Source organism: Eriocheir sinensis, chromosome 3, assembly GCF_024679095.1.
Source record: "Eriocheir sinensis breed Jianghai 21 chromosome 3, ASM2467909v1, whole genome shotgun sequence".
Taxonomy (NCBI): Eukaryota; Metazoa; Arthropoda; class Malacostraca; order Decapoda; family Varunidae; genus Eriocheir; species Eriocheir sinensis.
Genome location: NC_066511.1, coordinates 22,564,820 through 22,591,921, shown reverse-complemented (window position 1 = coordinate 22,591,921; position 27,102 = coordinate 22,564,820). Strand labels below are relative to the sequence as shown.

Here is a 27,102-nt window from a genome sequence, read left to right as displayed (position 1 = left end):
CTCTCTCTCTCTCTCTCTCTCTCTCTCTCTCTCTCTCTCTCTCTCTCTCTCTCTCTCTCTTTATTTCTTTCTCTTTCTATTTCTCTCTCTCTCTCTCTCTCTCTCTCTCTCTCTCTCTCTCTCTCTCTCTCTCATGTTTTCTTTTATAGGAGTAGTGCTTACCCAACTTCTTTGTTTTGTTTTTTGTATTTGCCCTTGAGATGCTTCCTTTACTGTAAAAAAAATAGTCAGTCTCCATATACCCCCCCCCCCCCCTCCCCTCGTTATACTCCAAACAAGTATACCCAGGCCTTGGAATAAAAAAGCACGGCGCTCGAATCAGGTTAAAAAGGAGAGGGAGAAAAATAATTAGGAAAAAAAATAACAAACAGACGTTCATGGTTCTTCTAACACCACCTCTCCTGCCTATCAACGACTTGTCTAACCTTTCCTGGAAGCTGCCTATCGTATTGGTTGTTTGGAACTCGCCACAGGAATGCCAAGCCTGTCCCCCCGCACCCACCATTCTATTATTCCATTATAGTGATCTAGTTTGCCTTTAGCTCCGTCATCCCATCCGCAATTTTGCATTAGGAAGATGAAGGGAGAAGAGGAAAATGGACATGTAGGGTCGTATTATAAGAGACCCTGGTGGTAGTGTACCATGAACCTGAAGACTTTAACATTTAGAAATAGCTGATGTTTGGAGCGAAAGTGTCTTATATTACCGACCGTAGAGTTTATAGGTGACACCATATAGTTGACCCTCCTCTTCTTGACCTCTCTCTTGCCCACCACACACTGTAGGGTAAAGGAAGATAGAAGAGGAAGATAGGAAGAAGGTGATGTTCAGGCTTTCTTGTGGGACTTGAATTTGATTACCATACCATCCGCCCTGCTCTGCTTACCACAACCACCACACCATAGATTCTTGGACATAGGGAGAGGACATGGGTAGAGAATAGGAGAGAAGAGGAAGGTGATATTCAGTCTTTGTGGGACTTGAATTTGATTACCATACCATCCGTCCTGCTCTGCTTACCATAACCACCACACCATAGATTCTTGGACATAGGGAGAGGACATGGGTAGAGAATAGGAGAGAAGAGGAAGAAGGTGATATTCAGTCTTTGTGGGACTTGAATTTGATTACCATACCATCCGTCCTGCTCTCCTTACCATAACCACTACACCATAGATTATTGGACATAGGGAGAGGACATGGGTATAGAATAAGAGAGAAGAGGAAGATGGGGAAGAAGGTGATATTCAGTCTTTGTGGGACTTGAATTTGATTACCATACCATCCGTCCTGCTCTCCTTACCATAACCACTACACCATAGAATCTTGGACACAGGGAGAGGACATAGGTAGAGAACAAGAGGGAAAAAAATGTACTTCGTTGCTTATTAAGGGTCATGAATACGAATTACCACGCAATCCCTCCATTATATTTGAGACGACCATCAGTCCATCACTACTAACACTAACAACAATAACACTAACAACCTCCTCCTCCTCCTCTCCCCCCCCTCCCTCTCGAAGTGAAGGCCTCCCGAGCAAGGAACTGAACTCAATCCTCCATTAAACTATCGCCTCCCGCCTCGTCTTGCATGCAGCGACAGACAGACTCCCGGTGCCTTTCCTTCCCATAGCAGGAGATGGAGTGCGTGAGCTGCATGGTTCAGCTTCTTCCCGCCTCCCTCTCTCATCATACCCTTCCCGTCCCCTTCCCTCTACTCTCCTTCCTTACCTTAGTTTCTCGTCTCCTTTCTTCCCTCCTCTGCTTTGCCTCCTCTACCTCCCTCTATCATCCCCTTCTTCCCCATTTTTACGTCAGTTTTTTGTCCCCTTCCTTCCCTCTGTTTCTTTCACCCCCCTTCATGTATTTTTAATTCATCATCCAATTCCCTTCTTTTCTCTTCCTCTCTCTCACTCCTTCTTCCTGTCTCCCTTCCTATTTCTTTGTTTTGCCTTCCCTCTCCTCCTCCTCCTTCCTTACACACCTACCCCTTTCCTATTCCTCATTCCCTCTCTTTTCACCCTCCCTTCCTTACCTTTCCTCCTCCCTTACACACACACATTTCTTTCCTATTCCTCAGTTACCATTTTCATCCTTCCTTTCCCATCCTCCTCCTCCTCCACACACACATCCCCTTCCTATTCCTGTAACTCCTTTAAACCTCCCTTCCTTCCCTCTCCTCCCCTCTTACCATCAGCTTCTTCCTTTCCATCCCCTCCCTCCCTCCCTCCTTCCTTGGTGCTTGCTGGATGGGCTGGCCGCACCTCCTCCCTTCCCTTCTGCAGGTTCCTCTCGGCCACGGCTTGTCCCACCTGCCCCAGTTATCTGTCTCAGCTGAGTGGGTTCTTGGTTCCTCAATGCCCCGCCCCGCCCACCCCTCCCCGACCTACCTCGCTCAGTTTGCCCCACCTCTCCCCTTCCTTCCCCTTCCCTTCCCCGGGACTTCTCCTCTCGCATTTCAGTTCATACCATTCCATCCACTCTCCTTCCTTTCCTTCTCTTTTCTTAGCGTCTCCTCTCCTTCTTTCTTTCCCTTCCTCTCCTTTCCTTTCTCTCATTCCATTCATCTTCTTCACATCTCGTCACTTCTCATCTTCCCGTTCTTCTTTTCTCCCCATCTCTCCTCCCTCCTCTCCTTCCGTCTCTCTCCTCCCCCATCTTATTTCATCCGCCCCCTTCTTCCCTCCCCTCGTCTCCCATCCTTCCTCATTTGACCGTCTCCCTTTCCCTCCCCTCCTCTCCCTACCACGCCCCGTATCACCCTACTTGCATGTGTACCCACGACACCAAGACTTCCTCCTCCTCCTCCTCCTCCTCCTCCCGCAGGCTAAGCTTATGGGGGTAGAGGGCTGAGGGAGTGCCGCGGTGACCACTGTATTGCAGGAAGTGGTCATGTTATGTGTTGCGGAAAAGGGAGATGATACAAAATGCAGGGTATACGTTTCTAAAGTGTAAGGATGCATGGTAGCGGTGCCGGCAGATTTTTTATAGTAATTTACAGGTAACAGTATGCAAGACCAGTATATCTGTCCCTTCATATTTTCACCGTGTAGTTTAATAATAATAATAGTAATAATAACAATCGGTTTATTTAGTAATTGTAAGCTGAAAATGTACATAATATTAATAGATCGTCAAAATATAATAAAACTGCAATATGAATGGGGCCTGCGGGGTTGGTGGTCTACATTAACTGTGGGAAGGTTGTGATGGTGGTTGAAAAGGGGGGGGGGGAGGGGGGGTAGTCCAGAGATAAAAATTAGTTAGTACGTTCTCTATAGAGGAAGATCTTATTTCATCATGTGTGAGGCTTGCTCGGGGGAACCGTCGGGAGGGAGAGGAGGCGGTGAGTGAGTGAAGCGACGCACCCCCTGGCGTATGCTCCCCGTTAGTTAGTTGATCGTGGTTAAAAATTCGGGTGTACAAATTTTAAGGTATTCAGTTTTGGCGAAGAGAAGGAGAAGGAGGAGGAAGAGAAGGAGGAGGAGGAGTAGGAGGAGGAGGAGTAGGAGGAAGAGGAGGAAGAGGAGGAGGAGGAGGAATAGGAGGAGGAGTAGGAGGAAGAGGAGGAAGAGGAGGAGGAGGAGGAATAGGAGGAAGAGGAGGAGGAGGAGGAGTAGGAGGAAGAGGAGGAGAAGGAGGAAGAGGAGGAGGAGGAGGTTGCCGGGTGTAAGTGAAGACAGAAGGAGAGAAGGAAACACGGAAGCATGGACGAGCAGGTTACTATCAGAGAGTTTATTGGCGTACAACAACGGGGTCTCATGTTTTGGGGGCGCAGTCCGTTTTGCAGATCATTGTTGCTCTTGTTAGGTTAAATTAGAAAATCCAGAAGACGCACATACCCCCTCTCTCCCCCCCTTCCCGTCCCTCTGACTCACTGGCGGCGGCGGCAGAAAAAAAGGAGAAAACAAACCAACATGTCAGCTGGGAAAGATAGATATAACGGTCGTGTTTTTTTTTTTTTTTTTTTTTTTTTTTTTGATGTTGCTGTTGCTGTTCTTCTTCTTCTTTGCGGTTGTTCTTCTGATTCTTCTACTTTTTCTTTTTGTCTTCCTCGTTCTCTTTTCTGGTGATCGACGGAGTTGTCTTAGTAACGACTCCACCTTTCCTTCCTCCTCCTCCTCCTCCTCCTCCTCCTCCTCCTCCTCCTTCTCTTGTATTGCGTAAAGAGACAGTACAAATGCGATGAAAAGAAAATATTAAATGTAAGCAGTGCAATCCGATTCGTCACTTTCAATAAGCAGGCGTTCCTTAGCTAATGTGGCCCCGCCCCGCCCTACCCCGCCCCTCCGTGCCCCGCGTCGTACACTGCCCCGCCATGGACACTTAACGCCACAGCAGGAAGGGGGAAGGAGGGAGGGGGGTGACGGGGCAGGGGCGGGGCCGGGGCTCGTGTGGGCCACCTTTACTGATCGCCTTAATTACAGGTTGTTATTGGTTATGCATGGAACAGGATATCAGTGTCCCTGCCATGCGGAAATAATATTACGTGTTGTGTGCGGCCTGTGATCCGGTAATTAGGTGCGAGTCTTTGTGTCGGCTACAAGGGCGTGAAGACACAATGGTACTTTAACTCCCAACGTTTGCCTGGGTGTTGGTACCCTAAGTAAATATTTAGTATTGGAAGGCGGAAAACTGTTATCGTGGTTCATAAGACCCCCAGCTGTTGACCATGCCCGGCTGGAAGAGGAGGAGGAGGAAGAGGAGGTGGAGGTTGAGGAGGAGGAGGAAGAGGAGGAGGAGGCACATTCCCACATCTCTACTAATGCTTCCTGAGATAGTAAGCCCCTGGCAGAGAGAAGGTATATAGGGCACAGCATGAATGTGTGTGTGTGTGTGTGTGTGTGTGTGTGTGTGTGTGTGTGTGTTGGGGCCGGAGTAGCCGCCACCCTACTAGTGGAGACTGCGGGGCCGGCCGTCTGATCGTGGGCACTGGTCACGACGGCACAAGTGGCCGGTCACGAATCCAGAGCGGGTTGCCCCGGGCCGCCTGTTGGTGCACTTCCAGCGTCCACTGCCCTGCCGCCACTCTCTCTCTCCGTCCCTCCCTTTACGCCCCGCCCAACTCGTGCCGGCGTAGTGTTCCTGGTGGGGCTGGCTGCTTTACGAGGCCTCGGTGAGTAACGGCGCCGAGCCTCCACTACATGGCACAAATGATTCTTTAAGACTGGCAGACGCGGCAGATGGTGATTATCCCGCAAGGCTCCTCCGCCAAGCCGCCCCGGCCCGCCCCGAACCAACCAGCCGGCCGGGCAGCCAACCTAGTCCCGATGCAGGGGCCACTTGTGGTTATATACCTGGAGGTGGGTGGCGGTAATAATCAGGCAGGTACCTCAAGGGGGGAGGAGTACGGGCTGGCCACACGCTCACCTTTCACATGGACCTCGCTGCATGGGCCCCGCTGCCTCGATGGGACCTGCTGATGCTGATGATCCCACTCCGTCCTGCTTAACCTCCCTCTCCAGTTGCCTCCGCTTGCAGAGTTGTTGTAGCGGGGAATTGGAAGCTGCAGGTTTTGTTCGGGGAAAGGGTGTGTATTTAGCGTACTAGTCTAACCAGGACCTGCTTCCCCGCCGCCTTCCCAGCCCGCCCGCCCGCCCAGCTTTCTATCTTAATGCGAGGGTTTAAAAATGAGTATTGGCGTTGATGAGGCCGGACGGATCGCTCTCACTGCATTCTATTCTCCTTGAAATAGGTCACCTTCGTCACTGCCGGACTCGCACTCTCCCTCTCTCTTTTTCTTTCTTTCCCTCTCGACCCGGCGCCGTTTCTTCTATATTTTATTACTCGTGGATCTTCTGGAATGTTGGGTGGCCGTCGTCCTTGTCCTTTCGTCGTCTTTATCACCATTGCCATCGTCATCAGTGTCAGTATCTTTATTACTGTGATTTTATTGTCTTCATTGTAAACTATTCCCGCCACGCCCACGCCCACGCAGCCCTGCCCTCTCACCTTTTCCCTACCCGCTCCCCTCCACCCCAAGCTTGACCTGGTTTGGGTCACTGATCATTCATAGGAAAGACTATGTCAGCACAAGCATTACAGGGCTGACCACCACCACCACCACCACCGCCTCGCCATGCCCGGCCCTTCCCGCTGCCTGCCTGCCGCCCGCCCCGCCTGCCCCGCCCCGCCCCGCCCCTCCGCCTTAGCCAGGTCCAGCGCCACTCACTCTCTCCTCTTTGAGCACCTTTGTTCACTTTTACACGGCCTGGCGAGCGGCGCGAAATATTTCAACATCCATTTTTAAACTGATTTCCACTGAGAGAAGAGACTCACTGGATGGAGATGGAGGCGATATTACCGGAGGAGGAGGAGGAGGAGCATGACGGGAAGGAAGAAGGGATGATGGTATGCATAGGCGATGGTTAGTTACTTTTCCCAGGGTGTCTTATTTTCGTCTGCAGGGTGGGCGGATGGTGTCACCTGTTCGGCCGCGGTGATTATGACTGTCGATTTAAGATGCACAGCGCGACCCCACGATCCGTGAACGAGATTATAAATGGCAGCCGCTTGTGATTCCGGGTATTAATGAGGCAGTTTGACGATGCGGCTTGTAGGCGGTGAATAGTTATCAGGAGGGAATAGTAATGCGGGTCTCATGTGCAAGCTGATGGTCCCCCGGCGCCGGAATACCAATGGGCAGGGTGTGAGGTGGGACGCGCCGAGACATCCACCTGGAGGAGCGGGGCAGGGCAGGGTAGTGAGTGGGCCCTCTTTTGTTTTTACGGCCGATGAGGTCAGTGCGGGGTGGAGGGCGTGTGGACCCCCTCGCCAAGCCACTCCCGCACCTGCACGCCGCGCCACACCCTCACACCTGTACCCCTTCCTGCGGCCATACCCACACGCAGCGGGGTACTACTACTGCTGCCTTCCTCCAGATACACCTGTGGCTGTGCTCGGCTCCTTGCCCGCCCGCCTCCCTGCCGCTCTCAGGGATGACACACACACACACACACACACACACACACACACACACACACACACACACACACACCGCCATCTCATTTTGATCCCAGTGCTCCCTGGCATTTAGAATTGTACACACACACACACACACACACACACACACACACACACACACACACACACACACACACACACACACACACACACACACACACACACACACACACCTGGGGACAACATACATCTGCCCTGCCCTGCCCTGCACCACCGCACCTCCGTACTGTCTACTCCCCGAGGGCCGGTCACGCATGACTCGTCGTAGTGGCGTTGCGTCATATCCTTGGCAAGACTCATGTTCGGTAGTGGACGAGTGAGTAAGTGAGTGGCTGTGTGAGAGGAGGCGGCGGTGGCGGGGAACTAGACGGGAAGGTGAGGCATTGGGGGAACAAAAACTCGTGTGGCATTTAAAGAGCCGAGGTGATGTTCAGGGAAGGAGGACACGCCACGCCAGGCAGGTGAGGGCGGCTACCACTTACGGAAGTAGGAGCCGATCAGGTGTGGAGGGAAGGTGACTGTCAGGGAGGTCCTTATCAAACTGCCGCTATCGCCTCGACCCACCTGTAAGAGTCCTGACAGTGGATGCCTCGCAGCCTTCCCGCTCCTCCCGCCTTGAGCCTGAATGACTCCTGCGGGGCATGGGCCGTCCGGGGTTATAACGGGCGTGCGGCACCGTTAATGTCACTGTTTTTGTCCGTCATCTCTCTCAAGGTAAATCAGCGGCAGGCGTTGGTGCGGCGACAGGCCTTGCTTTCAGGCGCCGAGCTCTGGAGTCTTGTAGGAGGAGGGTGGACATGGCCATCCTATGCCTTGATGACCCTGCTGCTGCTGTGACTATTTGCGGCCGTCATCTCCCGAAGGTCCCTCAGAGGCAGGCATGATATTGGTGTTGCGGCGGGTCTTGTTTTCTTTCACCCATCTCGTGAGTCGTGTAGCTTACAAGGATTATGGAAATGTATTTGCTATTGCTGTTTCTACTGTTACCAGCGGGAAACTAACGGCAAAGGGAGGGTAAGGGGAGGGGAGTGGCGGGGCAGGGCAGGGAAGAGAAAGAATCATATTTATGTAAAAGCTGCACTGCCTCCCCTCAACGACCCTTGCGTCTCTTCCGATAGTGGCGAAGGCGATACCTTGCGACCGCCTGCGTCAATATTTTCGATCGATATAGCAGGGCGCGGCGGGACCCTGGGACGGTGGGAGGGTAGCGGGGTGCCACGGGCGGGGGAGGTAAGGGGAGGAGTTGGTGAGTGGGAAGCGGATCGTTGATGGACAGGGGACGAGGAACAACATCGATCATTCAGCTCGCCTAAGTGGGTAGCTCGGTCCCAGTGTACGGTATTGCCAAGAAGAGGAGGGAAGGGAAGCAGCTACAGACGCTCCCTCCCCGTGACGAGACCCTGAATAAGTGAAGAGCTCCGGTCGTAATTAGTAAGTCGGAGGAGCTTCCTTAATGTTTAACCAGTAATTAAGGGCTTCATTTATTAATTCGGAGGCGTTTCCCGGTCTTGTTATCCGTTATTGAGGTGTGTGCGTGCCGGGGTTACGAGGACTGGCGAGGTGGCTGGCAGTGGTAATTGCCACAGGTGGTGAGGGTTTAAAAGTGGCTATGGTAAATTTACTCTTACTACCTTGTGAATTAATTGGGTCTTTTTGAGTCCCCCCTCTCCCCTCTTTTTTCTTCTTTGAATACTGAAGGCGTAAATGTACCTGTTGTGTGGGTTGCGTGAGGGGTGGGGGGAGGGTGTGTTTTGCGGCAACGTGTGGATGATGATGGTTGATGATGATGATGATGTGTGTGTGTGTGTGTGTGTGTGTGTGTGTGTGTGTGTGTGTGTGTGTGCGCGCGCTGAAGTTTCAGTAATACTCGTAAGTCGGGTAACAAGCTGTAAAGCACAACGTGTGATTTTTTTTTTATCTAAACAAGAGCACATAGTTTTAAATGTTATTAGTTGGGCATGGGATGTCATATATATATATATATATATATATATATATATATATATATATATATATATATATATATATATATATATATATATATATATATATATATATATATATATATATATATATATATATATATATATATATATATATATATATATATATATATATATATATATATATATATATATATATATATATATATATATATATATATATATATATATATATATATATATATATATATATATATATATATATATATATATATATATATATATATATATATATATATATATTAATGTGTGTGGCCCCCCTTTAAGTCCGTATTGTTCGTAGTCACTGTCACTCACGGGGGGCGTGCTCAACACTACAGGCGGGCAGCTGTCTTGACGAGCTGTGTGCTGAGGGCTGAGGTCCACTTCGGCCGTGAAGGCGTTCCACGGTGTTGCTGTGGCACAGGTGAAGGCCCGCTGACACCTCAGCGTACGGGTCCTCTGGACTTCGAGGAGATCACCGGACGCTGCCGCTCTCGTAGCTCGCTCTGACCTCCTCCACGGGACTCCGAATTCTGGCAGGCAATTGGAAATCCAGCACGTGATCAGACCGTGGTGGTGAATTGCACACACACACACACACACACACACACACACACACACACACAAAAGATGACCTCGCACTTTCCGCTCCCTGCTTTTCACTGAGGCCGCCAAGTGTGGGTGTGTGTGGGTGGGTGTAACTTGCCTCATGCCAACGCACGTGCGCCTTCTAGCAAAAGCATACTACAGGTGGGCCGTGTTTTGACGCGTTGACAGGGAGCTGGCGTGCGCTGGGCCTGAGACTTGATGCGCTGACAGGGTGCTGCGGAGAGGGGGGTCGAATAAGAGAATAGGGAAGGGTTGGGAAAGGGAGAAGAGGTGAGGTATAGAGAAGGGAAGTTTCGATGGGATAGGCGGATAATAGGGAAAGAGAATACAAGGCAAAGATAGTGAAGGAAAGTTAAGAGGGAATAGGGGGAAGCGGAGGGCAGGGAAAGGGAGAAGACGAGACGAGGGTATGGAAGGGAGGTTGAGAGAGAGAGAGAGAGAGAGAGAGAGAGAGAGAGAGAGAGAGAGAGAGAGAGAGAGAGAGAGAGAGAGAGAGAGAGAGAGAGAGAGAGAGAGAGAGAGAGAGAGAGAGAGAGAGAGAGAGAGAACAGGTGGAGGCGAAGGCGGAGGTAGAGGGTAGGGAAAGAAATAAGAAGAAGCGAGGGTGGGAAGGGAAGTTAAGAGAGGATAGGCGGAGGCGGAGGTGGAGGTTAGGAAAGATATAAGACAGGCTAAGGTAGGGAAGGGAAGCTAAGAGTGCATAGGCTGTGGCGGAGGGTGGGGAAGACGAGATGAGGATAGGTTGAGGATATATGTTGAGGCGCGACTCTAACGTCTAACGAGGTGATCTCATGTCCCCGGGTTTGCTGCTGAATCATTTCTCGTGTTCCGCGCTAGACGACGGGACTGAGCCGATACTGTCACTAGCAGAAGCAGCCCCGCTTTGTTTTCGTCTTTTCATTCCCCTTTACAGACAAGGAAGGGCCGTGCTGGTCATGGATGTAGCAAAGTAAACTATTTATTTCTCGTGTCTTTGCTGGCAGTGGTGTTGTGCTTATCATTGAACAAGCAGGGACAGTTTTGTTTTAATTCCCTCTGCTGACAGGGAAGCGCCACCCTGCTAGTATAACAGTAGCAGGAGCACTTTTTTCAAGACCGGAAGATAGCAGCAGCGACACACCTGTGCTGCCAATGTAACAGCAGCAGACACACCTGTGCTGCCAATATAATATAACAAACATACACACATGTGCTGCCAGGATAACAGCTGGTGACGCACTTTTATTTTCAAGAGTGCAGGTGTGTTGTGTGCTGTGTTCATTCCCCACCCCTTCCCCCCGCCCCCCGTGCCGTTGCGAGGGCCGGCGCCAGCATAAGTAGGCCACCCAGGACATAAAAAACATAAGAACAAAGGGAGACTGCAAGAGGCCTAATGACCTACACAAGGCAGCTCCAGATACATATACACATACAGCCTTCCATTATTTTGTTGATGCAGGATGTTGATTCCTTGGTGGCATTCCTTGTCCTACATGTCAGGTATCTGTCTCGAGGGTGATGACTGACGGGCGGACAAGGGAACGAGGTATGGGTGGGGGTCGGGGTAGGCACCAGGCAGCATGGGGACGGGGAGGTAAAGGGCGTGGTGGTGTGGGCTGTACCGGAACATCTCGTGTCTTCACCTAATATGTTATGCAGAGTATCGTGAGTTCTCGACGAAATGTTCTCGATTAGTTTTTGGGCGTGCATTGTTTTTATAGAGGTGGAGTGGGAGGAGGAGGAGGAGCTGCGTGAGTGTTCAGAAGGCGCCGTCCAGGTGTACCCTGACAGGTGGAATGATACTCATTTCCCTGACACCTCACAGTTTGTTGAGAGTCTGACACCAGGTGTGGCCCAGCCTCTTATTACCAGACATAACTTAGGTTTTTCAACAGGTACGCATGAAATATAAATGAGCACACGAATAGTGTGGTAGTCTTTTGTGTGTGTGTATGTGTGTGTGTGTGTGTGTGTGTGTGTGTGTGTGTGTGTGTGTGTGTGTGTGTGTGTGTGTGTGTGTGTGTGTGTGTTCGCGCAAGGGGTGATGGACCTGTATATATATATATATATGTATATATATATATATATATATATATATATGTATATATATATATATATATATATATATATATATATATATATATATATTGCAGAAGTAGGTTTTCACTCCCCTGGAACGGTCTTCAGAAGGAAGAAAAATTTCCCCGACACCACTGAGTGCAGCACAGTTTATTTCGATGTTAGTTGGGACCTTTGCCGAGAGTAAGACTAATATCAAGAGATGTTGGCTGCTTCAGTGCATGTATGCATCGCTAAGTTTACCTATGTTCTGAAATTACATTTAAAAATACACGAGTGAATTCCTTATATGTTACTCATGAGTATTGTGAAAAAGCGTTCTGAAGCACCTCGGTAGGCTGCCGTCTTGCATAACTCAGCCTCTCCTGTGTTGGCTGACCCGGAGCGTCGGGTCGGGCGAGGGAAGAGCACGCTGACGCGATTGATGGTGTTGTGTGATGGATGGAGCCACCTCAAGGTGCTGGGCTGCGCGGGGCCTCCACGCGTCCATGGCTTCATGGCCGCGGCACCCAAGGTCACACTTGACCATCACCAAGCATACCAAGTGCTGCAGCTAGCCTCTTGGCCGCCCAAAGAATTACCGAGCATACAAGAGCAAGTTGAAGCGATGAAGTCGCAGGGGAGGTGTTTTCATGTCGCTTACACCGTCCTTTGCCTCGGGTTGTATATTGGTTCTCCATGTCTCTTACATGTGTATTGACTGTAGTAAGGAGACTCGCGCTGCCCTGCCACAGTCATGAATGTTCATACAGAAAAAAAATCGAGTAACTTTAGGTATGTAATTTTCCCTATTGCACTTGTGCAGTGAATAAGATGGTCCACTGATGGCACTGGAAACTAAACTGTTTAAAGGGTTAATTTTCCTGATGGTATCAATTTCCTACTTCCCCCCGGTGACTTTGTCCAAAAAAGATTATTTCCGCCGCAACAGGTAATCTGCCATTTTGTCAGGCTTTCATACGTCGGGGAACTTCCCATTTCTGGGCTCTTCATTTTAGTGTGTTACTTATTTGACGAATGAAAAAAAATAATAAGGCTTGGAGTTTCTATGGTACTGACCAGAATAACAGATTAAAAAATCATAAAATAAATATACTAAAATGGAACGTATGCTTTGTCCAGGTCAGCGTGTAGCGGCGCCGCGCTGGTCACCACTCACCGCTGGCCCAGACTCAGTGTGCGGGTCAAGTTAAGCAACCCCGGGAAGTGCTTTTCCCTTCTCGCCCGGAGTGTACTTTTCAGTGCATGTTTAATTCCTTTGTTGGCGCTGCGGTGGCCTCATCACCGGCCACGCTTTCCACAGAGTACCTCGCCTTCGCCAAGAGTGTGACCCAGCATCAAGGCGAACATTTGGGGGGGAGGGGCTCCTAAAGGTTAAAGGGCCACCCACGGCACTGGTGCGTAATTGTGCACAAGGGCAGCAGCTGGGCGAGTCCCTGTTTCGAGATGGGAGGCTTTGCCTGTCATGTAAATATCATGGTGTCACTAAAAAAAATATATCCGCCTGATGTGCTGGGACCACATATTACTCCTCTAAGAAAGCCCGTAGGCGCTTTAGACTGGCACATAAAAAGTTAATACTTGGATTGCCTGACTCCAGGCATGTGTCGTGTGTCGCGAGGCAATACATGCAGGGAGGCAGCCTTTCTTCGCTTGCCATGAAGTTTGTTTACACATTCACTTGTCATGCGCCTTTGTTTATATTTTTCCACAATGAAGAGTGTCATTTATTGTTGACGCTGCTCAGTGCGACCCTTCAGGTTACCTGCGTGTCAGCAGGGCGCCCTTTCACCACCTCCAGTGATGGCTGTGGGCGCCGCTCCTCCGCCGCGGCTCGTGTCTCAGGGCCAGGGGGCGGCATGACGTCTGTTATGGATCTGTGGTCATCATTATTCCCTCTGACAGCCTCAACGAGGCCGCTGATGGAGGGACCCAAACACAGCGCGGCATCAAGGAGCTGCAGACCATTTTAATCTAGCCGCTAGATGATTATTGTCATTTTTATATGATGCAGTGATACGTAAATCTTGGTGAGTGAAGTAGAGCATTAACATTTTTGGGACAGCTTGTTGATCAAGGAAATATTTCGTCAGCTCTATACAAACATTAATGAGTTGCCAGGTCGGTTTTCCTGTGTGTCGGGCAGCGTGCCTCGCCGGGCTGGTGCCGCTGCTGCTCAGTGCCCAGCGAGGTGGGGTCTGCTGAGGTGTGTGAGCGTGTGGGCGGCGGGGAGGGACGTGCGGGTCCGGTGTGTCCCTTGCAAGTGTCCGGCGGTCAAGGAGTCTCGGGGTCGCAGTTCACTCGCGGGAAAATAGTCGCGTTGGTCACCGCCAGACCCGAGTCACGATCGTAGCGTAGACGGAGATGTTGTGTAGTGAGGCGCGGAGGTGTGCGTTAGTGAGCGTGCTGTTGTGGAGGCTGGTGTAGTGTTGGTCGCGCCCGCCACTCGTCGACACCGTGGCTCAACCTGCTCTCTCACGCCGCACAAGGGAGCGGGGCCGCTAACACCTGGCTGCGCCGGGCCGTCACTCAGTCTCCGTGGAGGCGTGGGAGCAAGGTGTGTGTGCGTGTGCGTGTGTTGCAAAGGGACTCCCGCCTTGGAATACTTCGCACGTCTCCGGGACTGACTTGCGGCATCCAAACGTGTGCTTTAATGCCGCGGATCAGAGGTGACTTCCCTGAACTGAAGAAAGAGGAAGACAGTCACAAGGCGTGTTACCGAATAACTCAACGTGCGGAGCAACAAGTACGCATGCCGCAGAGGCTCTGAGTGTGATAGTGTACCCTCTCCGTGAAGGGAGGCGCCGAGCGGGTGTGTGTGCACAGAATACCTCCTCACGTGGTGCATTGCTCAGGTGTATGGGCCTCGATGTGCGCCCTAGGACCCATGGGCGGGGATGGCGAAGTGGTCCTGTCACTTGACCACTTAACTGCGCTTCATCAATTACTGTGCATTCATACGACTGAAAAATAACTTAATAAGTGATAAAGTGTTGGTATTGTGCACTTGCGTCGTGGAATTAAGAGTGAAACGTTGCGAAAATGGAGAGGGCGATGGTGAAGGCCAGAGTGAATGGAGGGCAGTCTGTGTGCTCTCCATCTCTATCTCTCCCTGTGGACGGGGCACCAGTGTCTCAGGGGTACAGCACCTCATACAGCGTCAGTCAGTGTCACCATCCGTCACAGCGAGGGAAGGAAGACCTGCAACTTGCTAACGACCTAACCTAACGAACGACCTGTGCCTCCATTGCCTCCTCTAAGGGACTGATTAATAAGTGGTGTGTGTGTGTGTGTGTGTGTGTGTGTGTGTGTGTGTGTGTGTGTGTGTGTGTGTGTGTGTGTGTTGACAGGGATTTCATTTATGTTGACATCAGACGGACGGGACGTGAGCCAAAGGTGAAATCCCGCCGCCGCCCCCACCTCCGACACCACCGCCATCACCATCACCACCACCACCACCTCCGACACCACCGCCATCACCATCACCACCTCCACCTCCTCACCACCCACACCCACACCCATCCAGAATCCACACCCTCACTCATACTTCTCCCCCGCCCCTCCCACGCACAACACCTCTTCCTCCTCCACATAAATCTCTCCACCTCTCCACCCACTCCTGCAATACATCCTCATCACCACTTACCCACCTAGACCTCCATCCACACACACACACACACACACACACACACACACACACACACAACCGGCCCGTGTTAAAGTGTGAAAGTAACTGGAGATAATTTGAGTCGAGTTCTTCACGGTACATAAAAGAGAGGGCAAAAAAATAAACGTAGGAAAGCATTTTGATAGTACGTTCATGGATTTAAAAATGTTTTCATCGTCGGTGTTCGTTTTTTTTTTTTATTCTCTGCGGAGGAAAAAAAAGTGAATCTGCTGTTATTTTTTTATTTTTTATTTTTAGGGGCGTTTGATCCGGTTAGTGTGTGTGTGTGTGTGTGTGTGTGTGTGTGTGTGTGTGTGTGTGTGTGTTTTACCTCGGCGACGTTAAGTTTACTGTCACCTCCCCTCCACACACACACATACACACACACATACGCACGCACGTACGAACACATTGCTTGGTGAATTAGTCTATTACTGTCATATATGCGTTTTTCTTCTTCCTCCTCCTCCTCCTCCTCCTCTTCTTCTTCTTCTTCTCTAATATTCTCAATGTAATTTTGTACAGTTAAAACAATGATCAAATGAAAATAAAAAAAAAGTAAGGTTCATTACCATATATGTTTTTCCACGCCCGAAGTCCGTCCAGAGCATATTATTATAAACGAGTAAATAACTTAAGTGTGGTAGTGCATACAAATAGAACAAAAGTAGTTAAATGAAAGGAAAAAAATATTCTCTGCCTAATATCCTACGGTCCATTCCATTTTTTTTTTTTGCTCAACAATAAAAAAAAAAAAAAAAAAAAAAAAAACTCATCTATCCATCGTATATAAGTTTACACACACTTTAGATGGCGGAGTTCATGTCATGTTGCGTAGAAATTACCGAGAATCGACGTAAAGGAATCCTCGTACTGCTGTTTCCTGGTTTCCCGCCTCACCGTCGCTCCCTTCCTTCCACTTCTGTCTCTCTCCGGCATATGTCCACAGATGTTGCGCCGACTAAACGAAACTTTCCAACTTTTCCTTCTTTCCACTTCCTCTCGTTCTCAGTAGCTGACTCTATTGTTATTGTTTTGTAACGCGGGGATTACCGAATAGCGTCATGAGGACCCCCAACACTACTACTACTACTACTACTACTACTACTACTTCTATTTCATGATTTTCTCTCTTTGTCTGTCTGTCTCCTTCTCCTTCGCCTCCTACTTCTCTTTGTCTGTCTGTCTGTCTCTCCTTCTCCTTCGCCTCCTACTTCTTCATGTTTTCTCTCTTTGTCTGTCTCCTCCTCCTTCGCCTCCTCTCTTTCTTGGTCTAAGTTACTCTCTGGTGCTGTTGTTTGGTGACGTGGGAATTACCTCGTATCGTCACAGGAACCCCCATTACTGTGTCTTGTTCATGCGCTAGATTTTTTGAACGTCATATTAGTATTTATTATGTTTGGTTAGTTAGGCATTTTAATTTAATTTTTAGGATGGAGTTAGGTCTTCACAGAGTTAAGTCGACACGTTACAAAATCAGTCGTAAAAAGTGTCATAAAAAATCAACAAAACAAACGAACCGTGCCTTGAAAAACGGGTGGACCAAAACGAGAAACAAAAACAAATCAGCCACGTTCAGGCGATGGTCTTCTCTCGTTGTCTACCCTTCCTCGCATTCCTATAGCTCATCAGTGGCGTTTTTATTGTTTTGTTACCCATGAATTACTTAAGGTTGTATTATGAGACATTTCGCCGCCCAAGCACACATATTTGACAAGGCTTTCGTATAGGAGTTGTGGGCATTTCCAGGAGTAGTTTGATGACCCTGGTGGTAGTTTGACCCTTCTTCTGTACCATGAACCCGAAGAAACACTCATTAGAACCCGACTGACCCCCTCTTTGACCATTAGAAATAGTTGATGTGAGAAGCGGAAGAGTCTTATAATACCGACCTTATAATATCGTAATTCATAACCACCCCCGCCGCCATCGCCGTCGCCGCACCTCCTCCACGATTTCCCCTCCTTGCCGTTGGTTCCTCTGCCTTGTTCACCTTCCCGCGTGACATCATGAATACCTGGGATTGCCGCTGCCGTCATAGCTACCTGTTTTTTTCATTAACTCTTTCTCTCCCTCGTGTAATTCCTGAAGTTTCCCCGCCTCCCCTACGGATTGTAAGGTGGTTAGTGTAGACGCGCTCTTACACGTATATACACATCCCACTCAGTCACTATTTTAAATCTCTGTGTCTGTCTGTCTGTCCATCTGTCCCTCTGTCTGCCTGCCTGTCCATCTGTCCCTCTGTCTGCCTGTCTGTCTGTGTGTCTCAACCCACCCACTCACTCTTCCGCCCCGCCCACACCCACCCACACACAAAGGCGCCTTTCATCCCAGTCCTTGAGCCCTCAGCAGAATCCGTGAGGCGCTGTACCTGGCCCCCCACAAGCGGTAGTAATAGTGGTCTGGGATCACTTCTCAGAGGGCAAGGAGAGGACTTAAGCGGATACACTTTCGCTTATGATTTGTTGCGTCGCATTTCTTTCATTGGATGCGTATTTGGTGGCGTTTTGTTTTGTTCTAGTGTTTGTTTGTTTTCCGTCGGGTATCTTATCTTTGTTCATGAATTATTGTTGTATCAGTGGCACCTTTGTTTGTGCGTTATTAATTTTTTTTTCATATTTATCTCCGGGATTGTTAGTGTGTTAAAGAAAATGTTCTTAGTGTTGATTAAGGAAGGCAAACCACATTCTTAAAAAAAACCCGTAAACTTGTATTGTATCTTTCCTGCTTTTAAGAAGACAAATTCGTTCTCGTGGCCGGCAGACTTTTTTTTCTTCTTTTTTTTCCCTCCGTAGAGCAAAACGGTACATAAATTCATCTATATAGGTTTCGAGGACGGACTCTCGACAGGTGCGGGAAAAGAAGAGTATATACAGTATGAATTGCGGCGCGTAATGACTGTAATAGTGTTGGAGCTCAGGTGACATCCTCGCACGTAGATAGCGTTCATGTTCCTCACCACCACCATCACCACCCCGACACCGCCGCCGCTTTCGCTATTTTGCTCAATGTACTTCCTCTGTGATCACCGGCGTAACATTACCAGGTGTGTCTCCTTTGTGGACGGGAGTTTGACATGAGCCTCCAAGCGGTGGGTCAGGGTGGGAGGCCCGTAGAGTTTAAGTGGAGGTAGAGGAGGGGGATGATGGGGAAGCAAGGATAGATAGATAGACAAGTAAACAGTTAGAGATCGATGTAGATAGGAAGGATGGAGAGAAGGAAGTGTAGATAGGTAGATAGGTAAACATTCAGGTGGGGAACGAAGGAGGGAGAGAAGGTAGGATAGATAAATAGACAAGTAAACAGTTATAGAGATTGATGTAGAAGGGAAGGTAGGGAGAGAGGGAGGGAGAAAGGAAGGTTAGGCCGTCACGTATGGGTAGGCGGGTCGCGGGGCACTGCAGGGGGTCACTGTTCATGGTCCGGCCCGTGTCCTGTTGATGTAATTAAGGATGATGAATGAGCGGTGACGAGAGTGTCTTCCGCCCTTCCCCATTCCAGCCTCTCCGACCTGCCTCCTCTCCTCTCTCCCTTCTTTCCTTTCCTTCCTTCCGTCTTCCTTCATTCCAGCCTCTCCGACCTGCCTCCTCTCCTCTCTCCCTTCTTTCCTTTCCTTTCTTCGGCCTTCCTTCATTCCAGCCTCTCCGACCTGTCTCCTCTCCTCTCCTCTCTACCTTCTTTCCTTTCGTTCCTTTCCTTCCTTCCGTCTTCCTTCATTCCAGCCTCTCCGTCCCGTCTCATCTCCCTTCCTTTTACTGTCGTCTCCCTTGCTCCCACATTCCAGCATCTCCGTCCTATCTCTTTCTCTCTCCCTTTCTTCCTCACTGTCTTCCTTCCTCACTCATTCTCATTTCCACCTCATCCTGCTTGTCTGCCTTTTTTTTTCCTTGCCTGCCTCATTTCAGTCCCCTTTCCCTTCCAAGCTGACTGTCTCACATACTTTCACTCCTTCATTGTCTTCTGTGTCCTTCCTTTCTCTCCCTCACTCCTCCCCTCCTGTCCTTCCGTCCCTCCCGCCGCCACCCCTGGAGACGGACGGGCGGTCAGGGTCGGGCTGGGCGGGGTGGGTCCATGCCTGGGCGACCTTGGCGTGGTATCGTTGTTATCTCGTCCCGTGGAGCCGCCAGTCACCTGAGGGCATTGAGTGGGCCTCGTTGTGCACCGTAATTTGGGTGAGGAGGAGCCTCGTGTTGGTTGTGAAGGGTGTTGTCAGTCTCGCCTTTTTTTCCCCCGTCTCTCTCCCTTCCTTGAGTTACCGTTCTTTCCTTGCGCTTTCTCTTTGTTCCTCTCGTTATGTTTTCGCTCTTTCCTTGCGCGCTCCGTATTGTCCGTCACCCGTTTTCCCCCGTCATTGTCCTTTGTTGTGTTCAAGATCTAAAGAAAGTTAAAGAAAGAAATCTAAAGAAAGCTAAAGAAAGCCATTTATTTAGACCTTGGTTGTGTTCAGGGTCTGGTCGTGTGTTCGTTCTCTCCCTGCGTTCTCCTCGTCTCTCGCCCTCCTCCCCTCATCCTCAACTTTTCTACGCCATCCTCACTTTCTCGACTTTGCTACTCTGGATACTCTTTGGCTCTTTGGCCCAATCTGCGCCCTTCGACCTCCGTATTTCCTTTGTCTCCCTGCCTTTTCCTCGCTTCTCCCTCGCTTTTCTTACTTTTCGCCCATTTTCCGCTTCTTTGTCCCTTGCCTTCCGTACAATTGACTGCTCTTTTGGCCACCTCTTCGGATTCTTTACAGGCGCAGCGAGTAGCGGGCTTTTTTTTTTTTTTTTTTTTTTATTGTTTCCTTTTTTGTGTGTGCCCTTGTGCTGTCTCCTTTGCTGTAAAAAAAAAAAAAAATCCTTCCTTGCTCCTCGTCACATGTCCTTTCAATCCTTGCCTTACTTGTCCTCTTCCCCTGTTTCTTTGCCGTTTCGCGTCCTTCCATACCCTCCTTACTTTCCCCGCTCCGTCCTCACAGATCTATAACCTTCCTTGTCCTCGTCCCCTATTTCTTTACCTTTCGTGTCCTCCTCGCCGCTTCATAACTTGCCCCGCCTCGTCCTCACAACCCTCACCTTACTGTGCTTGTCCGCTTTCCCTATTACTTCGCCCTCAGCATCGTCCTCGTCCCTTCCTAAATGTCCCCGTTCCGTCGTCTCAATCCTCACCTATAACACCTATTACACTGGGCAAATTTTCCGTGGATCTTCAGTCAAACCACGATTTCCGCTGACGTGGTTCTCATATTTGCGTGGTTTTCTGACGTGTCCACGATCTTCCAAAGCTGCGGTAGATTTCACTGAAGGACGACGGTATTACTCACCATCTTCATCAGCAGCAATAACAACAAACAATTGAGAACCACGTTAGCGGGAATCGTGGTTTGACTGAAGATCCACGGAAAATATGCCCAGTGTAATATCCCCTTTACTTGTCCTTCCCCCATATTTCTTTGCCTTCCGCGACCTCCCTGCCCCTTCCCCCGCTACCTCGTCTTCCCCGTGCGCCCGATTCGCTGTTAATCTGCTGCGTGTTGGCGGCGGGGCTGTAACTCGGCGGTAACAAGGTCGGAACTGAGGGTGCTACTAATTTAGTATTAATATCCCGCGGCACTCGGACGTGAATGAGCCAAGTGATTGCTGGGCGTCACGTCAGGCAGCTTGGCACCCTCCCTGACCCTTCCCTCCCCGCCCTGACCCTTGCCCCCCTCTACCACCGCGGGGTCGCCGGGACACAGTCGTCGGTTGTGTGCCGACTGGCTGGCTGTCGTGCCGGGGGCCTTCTCTGATTGGGCGGCCCTCCTCCAGGTGTGTGTTTGTTCACCTGCTCGCCTGCCTGCCTGCCCGCGTTCTTTCCTTGTCCGTGTTTCGTGTGCTTCGCGTTTTTTCTCGATTTTTTTCTCATTTATATTTTACTTTTTTATCATCGTCAGTAATGTATTTTTATTTTTATTTTTGTACGTCAAGAAATTTCCTAGCTTTATAAACGTTAACAGTATCGGAGACAGTCGCGTGTTTATTTTTTATGCCTAACCTAACGTAACCTAATAATAATAATAATAATAATAATAATAATAATAATAATGATAATAACAATAATAATAATAATAATGATAAAAATAATGATGATAATGCTCGGAGCTCTCATCCTCCACGTAATTAAAAGTATCCTTGAAGGTAATACGAGTAAGCTGATGAAGGGAGGAAGAGGAGGAGGAAGAGGAGGATGAATGGGGGAGAAGAGCGGACAAAGACGAGGGTACACACACACACACACACACACACACACACACACACACACACACACACACACAAGCCTGACATTGAAAAAAAAGAGGAGGAAGAAGAGTTTAGGAAAAGAAGTAAAGATGATTGAGACGTAGAAGGAGAGATGAGAAGATAATGAGGAACCAGGAAGAGAAGAAAGGAGTGTGGTGTTAGTGTTGGTATCATTATTTAGGGGGGGGGGGGAGGGAGGGGAGAGCATGAGGAAGGGATTTGAAGGAGGGAGAGAAAGAGAGAAAGCGAAAGGGAAGGATGGAGGATGCAAAGCGGTGAATCTGGACTTATTTGGGTTAGGTTAGGTTAGGTTAGGTTAGTGCTAAGATATATTGTTTATGTAGTATAGGCTATGTTGGTCATACTGATATAAAGGAGCATTTTGGCTTAGGAAACAGACTAAGGGTTAAGGTATTCTCATGACGATTAAGAATAAGAAGAAGAAAAGGACTCAGAGAGGTTTTAACATACGTAGAACTGATAACAGATAGATAACCAAAGTAGAAAAGTGGCAACCAAGAATTGAAGTTATGGTAAACAGTGCCAGCCGACAAGGTAGAGATGAAATTAGAGCATTGGCCAGATAAGGACGGGGTACACTAACATCTGACAGATAAAAAAACGTTAGACATATTATTAGATCACTTGCCAGATAGGGACGGGGTACATTAACATCAGACAGAGAGAAAAAAAGGTAAAACATATTATTAGATCACTTGCCAGATAAGGACGGGGTACACTAACATCAGACAGAGAGAAATAAAGGTTAGACATATTATTAGAGCATTTGCCAGATAAGAATGGAATACACTAACATCAGGCAGAGAGAAAAAGAGATGAAAAACGACAAAAAAGACGTGATAATGGCTGTTCCTGCTGCTGCTACGGAGGCTGCTAATGTTGACGATGATGTAATAGGAAAAAAACTAGACTATACATCTGGTTGAATTAAAATGAACTAGCCTACAGATTGGATTCTACAGGGTTAACCAAGCTATGAAGTGTGCTGAGATAGGCTAGAGGTCAGGTTAGGCTAGGCTCGTCTGTGCTAGGCGGGGGCTGGGCCGGACTTGGTGCAGGAAGTGATCTGGGCTGGACTACGTTGTGGGCTGGGCTTTGTTAGGGTAAGTAAGCCCCTTTGTCATCACTCAACGGAAAATGAGTTCCCGGAAAAGCTGGTCCGCGTTCTTTTATCTCTCATCCCACGTTTCTCGCCCCTTTGTGGAGAGAGAGAGAGAGAGAGAGAGGGAGAGGGAGAGGGAGAGGGAGGGGGATGAGGGCGGTCGCTGCTTAGATCGCTTGCGTGGTGATGATGATGTGATGGTTGTTAGAGGAAAGGGTGTGGTAGGTAGGTGGTGGTGGTGATGGTGATGGTGCTGTTAGTGCAAGGGATGGGTGTGGTGGTAATGGAGAGAGTGAAGCATGATGGGTGTGGTTGACGGATGAGGGGGGGGAAGGTGTTGGGAGGGAGAGTGAGAAGGATGGGTGTGGTTGGTTAGGTGTAGTGGATGAGAGGAGAGATGGGATTGGTGGAGAGAAGAAAGGATGGTAGGATGAGGAAAGGAAGAAAGTATGGTTGATGTACTGATAAGCTGAAGGGTGTGGTTGATGCGTTAAAGGGTGTGGTTGATGGGTTAAAGGGTCTGGTTGATGAAGATAGAGTTCTGAACGATGAAAGAATTGATATAGTTGATAAAGATAAGGGTTCGGCTGACTCACAAACGATGGACGCTCATGAGACAGATTCCTTCATTACATAAGAGGCAAAGGAGGTGGTGGTGGTGGTGGTGGTTGTGCTGCTCCCCTAAACACCTCATTGGTTAAAGTAGTATAATGTTGAGGGAGCCGAGAGTGGTGTGATGGCGGCGGTGTGTGTGTGAGACTGCCAGGAGGGGAGGGAAGGGGAGGCGTGGAGTCCTGGCTTTCACTGGTCAGGCTAGGCAGTACGCTACATTAGGGCTCGTCGACACTTCTGAGTCCTGCTTATTTTTTTGTTCTCATGTCGGAAAAAGTCATACGGCGAGTGTTGAGCGGCGCATATCTCAGCGTTCTTGAGGGCACCGCGCCTTGTACTTCCATCAGCCCGCGGCCTGTTTGCCTGGGAGTGGGCGTGGGGGTGTACCTGGTGTGTGGGATTAGTTAAGCTGGAGCAGGTGAGGGGCGGAGGGGCCTCGCGTGTGCTAACCCCGCCAGCCGCAGCTCTCCTCGCACGCCACCTACCCGAGGGGAGGAGCCACGCCCGAGGGGAGCCACGCTCGTGTCGCTGACAGAGTAGTCATGGCTCTGTCCTTTATTCTGAGCCAATGACCGTCTCCCCTTGAGAGTGCCCTGCTGACACTAGTACAGGTTATATGCGTAAGAGCAGGCCAATGAGATGCTGGATAGGCGGTCATCTGTAACCATAGTTTAGTCCTCTGCTGTGAGCCAGTGTTTGTTTACCACTAACAGTATAGCGAACCTACCGACACCAGCCTGTAGGTTTACTTAAGCAGGAGAGGAAAGCGGAGAGAGGCTGGATGGGATGGTCATCTCTGGGAGGGTAGTGGTTATCCATCTTGCTAGTTTTGCCCTTATACGGCCCATGCAGCGTGCAGCCACTTGGTTCCTGCCGCACCGCACCCACCGAGCCGGGCTGGAGGCAGTGACTGTAGCCCTTGTTGGCATATGCAAGAACGCGCGTGTTGTCTGCGGCTTTATCAGTGCACCGCGGCCTGGCCTCTGAAGGGCGGCCGCCGCTTTCCTGCTGTCGTCAAGGTCCGAACTGGCCAAAACACACGCCATCGCTGCCTCGCACTGGAGTTGTTATCACTGCATCGTTTCATCACGAGGATAATGCCCAAAGCGTACCACTTTCAAGACTTCCTGGAAAAAATCCCGTGTGATGCAGAATTAGAACACGCGGGCCAATTTGTGGGAATACTAGGGTTCACCAGTTTGCGTGTGTGCGTGCGTGGGTGCGCGTCGGGGCAGTGAGACCATGTTCCTCCTCCCTCCTGCACCCACCTTCCCCCGTCATGGCCTGCAGCACGACAGCCCGACATGTTCAACAGAGGCTCGCCATCATGCAGTCGGCCAGCCAAGTACATCCTACCCCAGAATATGAAGCAACATGAAAGCGGTGTAAAACTTGCCTAATTTTTTAGTTACCGGCGTCTAGTATATCAATTACTGACTCACTTTCTGTTCTGACGTTCATAAAAAAGGGCCGATCATATGTGGAGGTGCAACTGTATACCTGTAGGAACACCGCCACCACCACCACCACCACCTACCTGTCGACGTGTTCTGCCTGATATTGCATGTTAACAATTTATGGTCTTGGCATCTCTGGCATTCTTAGGGGAAAAAAAAGCGTGATCCGTTCTTGACAGGCATGGCATTCGTATTGTTGTGTCCTTGCTGTGGGGGAAGGGGGGAGGGGGAGAGGGAGGGAAGGTGGAGCAGCCGACCCCTCCCCGCCTCCCTTTTCTTTCCTCACTTCTTTTCTCTCTCACTCTTGGTCTTTACATCGTCGGTAAAGGCTGTGGAAAGGCCCTTGACCACACTGCTCACTTTCTCACCCACCCTCGTGATACCAGAGAGAGAGAGAGAGAGAGAGAGAGAGAGAGAGAGAGAGAGAGAGAGAGAGAGGGAGAGGGGGGGATGAAAGGGCTCATTAGTGGGGGGGTGGCGTCTGGGGAAAGTTAATTGCTGTTGATTATAGTGTTACAGGTTCAGACACTATTAAAAGAATAACACTTTTCAGGGGGATTACTTTTGCCGGATTCGAGGAGATACTAATTATTTTCCCTCCCTCGGTTATTTTACATATTGACGAGTGTTTAGACGAGGAGATGAGGAGGAGGAGGGAGGTGGAGGTATAATCGAGGCAGCAAGGTAGGGACGGAGGGAGAGGCGAGGAAGGAGTGGAGGCAATGGCGGGGTATCGAGGCAAGGTTGGGGGGAGGGAGGAAGGGGCGAGGAGCTGGTCATTGTGATAAAGAGTGTTTCGTTCTGGTTTTTGCGAGCGGCGGGAGTGATGATGATGAAGGCGTCGGCGGCATCCTCCTCCTCTCCCTCCTCCCTCTCCTCCTCCTCCTCCTCCTCCTGAGTGGTCTTCCCCCCGGCTGAGTTACCTTCACCTGCGTACCGTCCCGCCAGTGGTCATCCGCCGCGCACCCCTGCAGTACTTTTTTTTTTACTCCATGTTAGGTAATACTTCCATGGGTAGCGACGTTTATAAAGGGAAGTAGAGGTCTTACCCTCCAGCCGTGTGATATGAGTGACCTACAAGTAATATGTCTCCGTAAATGAGGTTGTTTTGTGCAGTATATGAGGCTATAACTATGATATGAGTGACCTACAAGTAATATGTCTCCGTAAATGAGGTTGTTTTGTGCAGTATATGAGGCTATAACTATGATATGAGTGACCTACAAGTAATATGTCTCCGTAAATGGGGTGTTTTGTGCAGTATATGAGGCTATAACTATGATATGAGTGACCTACAAGTAATAGGTCTCCGTAAATGGGGTGTTTTGTGCAGTATATGAGGGTAAAACTATGATATGAGTGACCTACAAGTAATATGTCTCCGTAAATGGGGTTGTTTTGTGCAGTATATGAGGCTATAACTATGATATGAGTGACCTACAAGTAATATGTCTCCGTAAATGAGGTGTTTTGTGCAGTATATGAGGCTAAAACTACTACTTATGAACTCTGACGCAGCCATAGAGGGATGAGGATATATAGCATAGCGTAGCGACAATATAAAACATCATCAAAGAGAAATAGAGATCTGACCCCTCCAGGCGTGTGATGTCAATGGCCCCTTGCAAGTATTATGGCGTGACTGGCCTTGTTTTGTGCAGTATATGAAGCTATAACTGCCCCTTACGATGTGACGCGGCTGTAGAGGGATGAGGGGATACGTGTTACTAAACATTTCGTCGCCCAAGTTCACATATTTGACAAGGCTTTCATAGGAGTTTGGGGCATTTCCAGGAACAGTTTTATGGCCCTGGTATAGGTTTGACCATTCCTCTGTACCAGAAACCTAAAGAAACACTCATTAGAATCCGACTGACCCCCCTATTTGACCTTTAGAAATAGTTGAAGTAAGAAATGAAAGTGTCTTATTATACCAACCATAGCGTCGCCCATCAAAGGGAAATAAAACTCTTGACCCTCCAGACGTATGATATGAATGTCCCCCCAGAAGTGTTATGTTGAGACTGACTCTGTTTCGTGCAGTATTTGAGGCTTGAGCTCTTGACGCAATCATAGAGGGCGGAAGGCGTGCAGCATATGTTTGTCGATTCGTAACGCATGCCTCGTCTTCGAACTCATCCGGGGAAAAGAAAAGTGGAAAATTGAACTGGGGTATAAAGATGGAGTACAATATAGTTAGAGACTGGTTATCAAGCTTTGTTTTTATACCTACTCACTATTTTTTTTCCTGATACGAGTACTGAATGGTATGTGCGCACAGATCGGGGAGCATATTCTAGCGTCCGGAGGGAGGGAGGGAGGGAGGGAGCATCAGGAGGCCGCTCGCTGCTTGTTCGGCGGCAGAGGAC

The 27,102-nt window shown here is 49.4% G+C and overlaps 1 protein-coding gene across 16 annotated transcripts in view; it reads left to right on the top strand.

Annotated features, from left to right (window-relative positions):
- The window catches only part of LOC127006664 (aryl hydrocarbon receptor nuclear translocator homolog), a 136,473-nt gene that overhangs the window by 22,830 nt on the left and 86,541 nt on the right, over positions 1-27,102 (top strand). For 9 of the 16 annotated variants that reach the window (XM_050876919.1, XM_050876909.1, XM_050876878.1 and 6 more), the window contains exon 1: positions 14,017-14,174. The exons of 4 other annotated variants lie outside the window; for them this stretch is intronic. The gene's annotated coding sequence lies outside the window, so the exon portion shown is untranslated. 3 more of the 16 variants (XM_050876854.1, XM_050876928.1, XM_050876845.1) reach the window with 3 other exon arrangements.